Raw genomic sequence first — 8,284 nt, 5'->3', positions numbered from 1 at the left:
CACTTGGGCAGACTTACAAGCACTAACTCAGCTCCTGCTAATACACTAAATATAGCAGTGTGGTGGCAGGGGCATGGGTGGCAGAAAGGGCTAGCCGCCTGAGCACAATCCCAGCTGAGATCCTGGTACGTACTCCGGCAGCTAGCCCCAGCTGCTGTTTGTGCTGCCATGGACGCACGGTTATTTTTAGTGCACTAGCTCGAGCAGATGATATACGTCTACGTGAGCTGGGAATTACAACTCCCAGCGGCTGTGTAGATGTACCCTAACAGGATGCCTACACTGTAATTAAAAACTCATGGCTGGCCTGTGCCAGCTGACTCAGGGTCGGGCTACTGGGCTGTTTCACTGAGGTGTAGACAGTCGGGCTCGGGGTGCAGCCCGGGCTCTAGGACACTGAGACAGTGCTACGTTGACGGAAGAATTCTTCAACTCAGCTGCCACCTCTCAGGTAGGTGAACCTGCACTGATGGGAGAGCCCCTTCTGTTGGCATAGGTAGCATCTACACTGAAGCACTGCAGAGGACCAGCTGTAGCATTTCAAGTGTAGACAAGCGCCAACTTTTAATGGGGATACCGCGATACAGTAGTTCTTATTTTTCAAAGCCAAGCCCTTGACTCACCTGTCTTAAACTGGATATGGCTACGTTTTTAGTCATTTGATTGAGAAATCTGGGAACTAAAGAGCTGACGTACATACTAATGAGCTTTTTCAGAGCTATTTCTCTCTCTAGGAAGAGATATAAACAGGGTCATTTTTCTTACAGTAAGAAAATTCTAGTGGAACAACTTACTCCTCTTCTTAGGTAAAGAAAAGATTTATGTATAAATTCCCCCTCAGTTTGAAAAACAACCACTCCAAATTCTGGTTTTATGGCATTTAAACAATGAGCTGTTGCTCAAAATGTGCACTGCAAGGTGGCTGCTAGACTTTGTTCTATACTCACTTGGTGAACCTGATTTAGGAGGGATAATTTAATCCAAATGTTAGCCGGGAATAAACACGATTCACAATGCAGAGTATGCCAACAGTTTCCTGGACCGTAAGTTCATTGGGTATATCTGCACCTTAAAACGAGGAATTTTAATAGACCTAATTGCACTTTTAACAAGAATCTACATGTTATATATGGTCACCATATTACACACACACACACACACACACACACACACACACACCCCAAATGGATCACTTATTGGCATGCTGAACACAAATTAATTTTGTCAATTTTCCCCTTTCCAAATTTCTAATGTTTAAAATTACACAAGCTGCTTACAAAAAAAAAAAAAAAATGATCAAGACTTTTCTAAGTGACTAGAGATTTTGGGTACCTCTGTTTTAGATCCCAACTTGAGATAGTGGGCCTGATTTTTTTCAAAGAGCAGATGCTTAGGACTTTCTGAAAATCAGGCCCCATTACATTAAATTAAACTAAACATCAGGCACCCAAAGTCATCAGTTGCTTTGGAAAATATTGGTCACTGTTGGAAGCTGGGATCATTCCTTGATGAATCATTATTAATTCATTCATTGATTGTTTAATTAGTTCAGTGCTTGGAAGAATACCCTACTCACCAGAATTTCCATGCAACTAGTATACTAGACTTAGCAGACAGGAAGTATGTTCCCTAGGTTTTATCTGAAAGACCACAGGGTCAGCTGACACAGAGGTGAAAAGTAAGCCTGTACAGGTCGGTATGGCGTACCGGCAAGAGCCAGTATGCCGTGCCGGACCCGACCGGCTTCCCCAGGGTGCCGATTTAAAAGGCCCGGGGTTCCCTGCAGCGGCCGGAGCCCAGGGCCCTTTAAAATCATCTCCTGAGCCCTGCTGCCGGAGCCCTAGGGTAGCAGCAGCAGGGCTCCGGTGGTGATTTAAAGGGGGCGGGGCTCCAGCCGTTGTGGGGAGCCCTGGCCCTTTAAATCACCACCGCAGCCCTTCCGCTGCTACCCCGGGGCTCAGGCAGCGCTTTAAAAGGTCAGGGGTCCTGTGGCTGCAAGAAGCCCCACGGTAGCAGTGGCAGGGCTCTGTCGGCGATTTAAAGAGCCTGGAGCTCCATTGCGGTAGCAGCGGCCAGAGCCCCAGGCCCTTTAAATCGCCCCTGGGCTCCCAGCCGCCTCTGCAGCTAGTAGCTCCGGGGGTGATGTAAAGACCCTGGGGCTCCCAGCCACAGCTGGAGCCTCGGGGCCTTTAAATCTTGATTTAAAGGCCCCGCCTCTTCCAGTTGAGACCACACCCCTGCCCAGGACTCCAGCGTTCCGGTAAGTCCTTTAACTTACTTTCACCCCTGGCTGCACGGTACTACATCAAGAGGGCTGATATGACCCTGCCAGGATTTAAATATTTGGTATGAGAATGTCAAAAGTATTCACTAGGCCATGGCTACACTACCACGTATGTCAACAAAACTTATGTCACTCAGGTGTGAAAAAACACATTCCTCTGAGTGACATGAGTTTCGCCGGCATAAACGCTTGTGTGCACAGCGCTAGGTCAGCGGGAGAGCTTCTCCTGCTGATATAGTTACCGCCGCTCATTATTGATGTCAACGGGAGAGCTCTCTCCCATTGGCATAGAGCAGCTACACGAGCGACCTTACAGCTACACAGCTGCATCACTACTGCTGTAAGTTCATTAGTGTAGACATGGCCTAAGATACCTACTGTAAGAAGAAATGTTTGGTAGATACCCTTAATCACACCTGTAAGTTCTGCCTTGTAAGGCCCATTGTTCTTTTTATGCAGTTCCCCTGGTCCATTGTGGCTGCTAAATGATATGATCTAATTTTAATAGAACTCCTGCATGGCTTCATGCTTTCTACTGTTATTAAAGTAATTAAAAAACCACCACCACATTCTGTACTGGATCTCTGATAATGGAGGCAATTGGTTAGTTGACAGTTCTTTCCAGCTGGGTGTCCCAACGATTAAGGAGGGTTCTGCTGTTGAAGGAACATGAGACTCCTAGGTCAAGGCCAGGGCTATACTACAGATCTATGTCACTACAGCGCTGTACTTCGAGAAGCCACAAGACTGGCATGAAATGAGGGAAAGTCCTCATTTTAAAATACTTTTTGCTGCTGTTGTTGGGCTTTTTAATGAAATTAATCACTCCATCATTGCCAGACTCTGCTACCCTCCACTCAAAGCAGCCTTTTCCACAGCTGGCTGTGCATAGTTATTAACCAACTACCCTTCTCCAAGCTGAAGACTGGATGGATGGTGGGCACCCAAAGCCATTATCACAATAAGGAGTTATACAGTACAAGTAAAATGGTTGTTGCTAAACAAGTAAGCCCTACTATGATCCATTCACACTATAGCGAGCATGTCTGTAAATAAAGGAAGAGGATGCCCTTTACTTGTCTCAATTCAGAGTTTACAACTCATTTAAACAGGCAGGGAGAATGATGTCAGTGAACATCAATGCATCCTGACCCCTTGAATAGCGGCTTCTAAGAATTCCTCTGTTTCATTTAATCTTTATTCCCTTCAGTGCCCATAATGTCCCTCAAGATGGACACATAATATTCAGTCATGGATATCCAGGAAGATAATTATTGACTTTCATTCAGCAATATTGTTTCAAAGAAAGCACGTCACAAGCTAGATACCAGTAAGGGCTAGCTACAATGGTGCAAGTGATGCAGTCATGCCTGGGCCCACAAAGTATTGAGTCCCAACCAGACAGAGCGGCACTCCATGACTTCACCTGAAGCAGAGAGTCGCAACATCACTCCACCACCCCTCAGTCCAACAGAAAGCTGGTGGGGCCAAACTCAATAGCATTGCATCTGGGCTTACAGGGCTGGAAATGTCATTTAGGTTTGGCCCCGCTGGCCATCTGTCATGGGGAGGGGGCTGCCAGGCCAAATCTGAGTGAGTGGTGATGACTCTCAGTAGATTAGGTTGCAGCATCCCAGTCTTCGGTTTCTGTGACACAGACCAAGTTTTCAAGAGCAATCTGTGTATTTCTGACAACACTTGTTTGCATTTGGTGCCCAGCTACAGGACTGGTGAAAGCAAAGCAAATGCTGTTTGTGCTCACATTGCAAGTGCTTCCATGGACAAAATTGTAGGTTAAGCTATAAAGATTCCCTATTGCATACTCCCCTTTTACAGCCATGTAAATCCATTTATTTAGTTCCAGTAGAGTTACACTAGGTTGAAACTGGAGTAACACACTGGTGATTCAAGCCTGGGGCTTTTTGACTAAGTACGTGTGCGCTTTGGATGTGCCATGCTACTTAAAGTTTGATACAGAAAAAGCTAAATTAGACGTTTTAGGTTGCTATGATGTGTATTTATTACTAATATGTGAAGTCTGAACTGCTGTTGCACAGATTTTCAATGAGATAAAATTTACTGACGAAATGTTGGTTAGGTTTTGAATATGGGTGCTTTATCTTATGGTGACATCACATACAAGCTAGATTTTGGAGACTCGTGTCAAAATTACCAACTTGAGATCATTTCTGCAGCATTCCTGCACTATAAAACTTCACACTTGCTCACTGCCTGTGAGCACTGTATGTCTTTGTATTGGCAGAAATGTATGCACTATTTTAAAAACCTTGAAACAACTGACTAGAGCTGCTAAGTTCAAGAAACAAAAGAAGAGTAGGGAGCAAATATCAAAGTTTTTAGAAAACAGCAATTTGTGGCCAAGTGTCACTACAACCGCTGTGCCCATGACAGCTTCAACTACCAGTGGCAAAATCATGGAAAATTATGACAGCAACTGTTGAAAATGTTTTTAATCCTAATAGCACAAGACATTTGAACTTGATGGTGTTCAAGAGCAGACTTAGTTCAGAATGAAAATGTTAATACCTTACAACGACCAAGGATCTCTTTAGTCCAGTAAAGTTCAAACTGAGTTGTTTAGAGAAAAATCCCACTGACGAGTAAAAATGTAGTGCTGAAATTGAGTTTGGAACAGAAATGTTTTATTGTAAAACATGGCCCTTGTCAACTTGAGGGACCATTCCCATAAGTCTAAGACAAATCAATGCTTTTCAACATCTTATGAAACTGTGTCAAAGGCTGGAATAAAAACAAACAAACAAACCTGGTTATGCTGTTCTCCTGTACTGGTCAAACGTTACTACCAACACTGTTGGCTTTTTGGGGATCGGGAAAATAATTCTGATTACTCGGCCTGGCTAAATGGAATTAAAGACTGAGAGCATTTATCTAGAAATAGTGATTCACAACATCTGGATTGCCATTTTGAAGCTTGCTGAGTATCTGATCTGTGGTGTTTGCATAGTAACATTGATAAAGATCTTGAATCAAAAATAAGGAAAGGGAGATTGCTCCACCAAACAGTCATAGCTTTTTGTCTACTGTTGAACTATTGGCCAAATATGCCCCTGTTCCTGAAGAACTCACAAGGAAGCCAAACAGCCCAACAAACCTCAGCCCAGAAATTCAAAACAAGATCATATAGTTGCTATCAGACCAGGTTACAGAAATTAAGGACATCAAGAATTCTCCATTTTAAATCAACAATAATGAACACAACCCAGGACTTATTAAAAGTCAATCAAATAAGCCAAGGTTTTCAGTATGTTGCCATAGAAAAAGAATCCTGCCAAAATAAATATTAACGAGAGCTTTCCAGGATTTCATGAAGTAAGTGGATAATCAAGTCCTAATCCTGAGAATGTCGTCGAGAGCATGGAAGACAATGGTTTAGGACTATTGAAATGACAAGGACAAGGAGCTGAATGGTACTGTGAATGTAAGTGGAATCTATTCTGGTGTACAAGCAAGAATGACTGAAAAAATAGGATATGGGCATTGTGCTGCATACAGTTTGCATGTAGAGTTAAACAATTCAGTACCAACAATCACAGAATTTCAAAACTTTTACGATTTAGTTGAGAAATTCTGTAATTTTTTTGGCCATCGCATTAATCAATAGTCTTTGCTTTCTTCTTTTGAAAGCAAACCCAACCTAGCTCTGAAAATACTTTGTCCTATATGCTGGCCTTGGGTTGCCTTGAGATATCCACAGAGCTATACTTAAGGCCTTGGGTCAAAGTATTCTGAAGACCAGTAAACCCAAAGAGTGAGACAAAACTTCATCTTTATGTAAATGTTTAGAAAGCTTCAGTGTAGTTCTTGATTGTTTTTCAGACGAAAATTCTGGAAGAAATAAATGTAGTGTCCAAAATGTTGCAGCTGAAAAAACAAGAACTGGGTCAAGTTGCCAAAGTACTAGAAAATACATACAATTTAATGAAAGAACTTAGAAATAATTTTTCTGTTATCAGACAATCAGTGGTCAAAGTTACTTAGACATGGGGAATATGAGACAAGTTCAAATCTAAGTGAACACCAAAAGCTAAGCATTATTTTAAAGCATGCCATGATATACAGCATCCACAGACTGTCTGGTGTTTAGCTCATCCAAAAGGCCCATTCATGGTAACATGTCGTGCAGTACATACATTTACTGCACACTGATTGGGCTGACCCTGATAGGAAGTTAACAGCATGCTTCATGTACATATTACACCTTCCATCTCAGGATCTCCATATGCTCTGCAAACAACTTATCTCACAGGAATGTTGTGAAGCTATCACTCCCCAGTGCACAGAAAGGAAAGTGAGGTACAGATTAAGTGATCTCCTGATTCCCAGTCCAGTAACTGGACCATAAAATCATCATCCTGTAGCTTGGTCTTGTGATGCTAGGGAGTTTAAGTATGCCAAAAAGGATACTTCCAAAATTAAGTCTTCTTGTACTCCAGTTCCTACGGTAATGTATACTAGCATGACCATGCTAGGCTTGAAGCCTGAAGGACAGGTGATAAGAACTTTTCACATTAAGTGTTGTTTAGGACTGTCCAAAGTGTCCAGGGTTAGATGAATTAGAAAATCTCTACAGTTGAACAAGGTTTTAGACCACAACAGGAATTTGCTAAAAACCAGTATCTTATAGATACGACAGCTATAGTGTAATTACTTAAGATTTTTGAACCATGCTATGTAATCCTACCATTCTGATGTAGGAAAGTTGGCTCCCAGTCAGTGTTGCCAAGTCTCACAAGAGGAGGAAGGGGGAAAAAAGCGGCACTGCCTTTCTAAACAAGCCAACCCATTTCAGAGGGAAGGGAGTGCGGGTGTTCATACAAATTCCCCCCCCCCCCCTTTTTTTTTTTTTTTTTTTTTTTTTAATAGTTTGAGTTTTGCTGCATACATTAACTTACATGTTAAAATATTAAAATAAAGGTGCGCACTTACATTATTAAGTAATGTAATCCTCACTCTCTCCATCCTCCGTGGTCTGTTGCCTTAATGTGGCACATTCCCATGTAGAACCATATCACAGTGTGGGACAAAAAATTGGAACACAGGATGGGTCAAGTGGCCAGGCCAAAAAGTTGAGTGTGTTTTCTTAATTGAACAGGATTGGGGATAGGATTCTAAAATTCTAATGACATGCATATACACTGAAACCAGTCCATCACTAAAACCACTCCTACAACCATTTGTAAACTATAAGTTTGTGTTGAAGTCACCGCTGACAAAAAAAGGCCTCAGACCCCACGACTCAAAAAATTAAAAAACTTCTTAAAAAAACCCAATTCTGCTTATAATAGGTCCCAATTAACTGACCCTGCCACCTTGTGGAAACTGCATAAAACTGCACTAAGTCAACAGCCAATGGGAACTAGCAAAAACTCCAAAAAACAAACAAACAAAACCACACACAGCAACAACTGTTCATCCTTAACCATCACAGTAAGGATTAAGGAAGTGAATCCCAGTGGCTGCACTTCTATTTCTGGTTTTGAGAGAAGAAACCAGTTGCCGTAGTCTGCCCTAGCAGGGTCAGTCCAACTGCAGTTCCAGTTTCACTTCTGTTTACCAGTTGTGATTTTAAGAATGTTTTGAAATGACCAATTTCAGTTTTCTCATCTGAAATGTCCCTTATATAGGCTCTAACCTATTTATTTGGCCAGGAATGTACATGAGCTCTGTGTAGTACAACTAATATGATATTTAGAAGATGGCCTCCCTGAATTTGTCTGTCCATCATGATTATACAGATCAAGGTGCAAAGGGATTTCTCCCAGTCCACCTATCTTTCTCCCAAATGGGATAGCCTTCAGCAGGCAGATGAGAGGTCAGTTCTGTGCAGTAGTGCTACCTGCCTCTGATTTGTCTGAGCCCTCTCTGATCACACTAATGCAAATTGCATTGCTTATCAAATTTTGTCTCCATAGTCTCAGGCTACATACGCCTGATTTGTTTGTTTGTTGCAACTATTTA

Source organism: Trachemys scripta, chromosome 5 (assembly GCF_013100865.1).
Source record: "Trachemys scripta elegans isolate TJP31775 chromosome 5, CAS_Tse_1.0, whole genome shotgun sequence".
Taxonomy (NCBI): Eukaryota; Metazoa; Chordata; order Testudines; family Emydidae; genus Trachemys; species Trachemys scripta.
The sequence above is the reverse complement of the archived record's forward strand: the minus strand, read 5'-3'. Positions refer to the sequence as shown.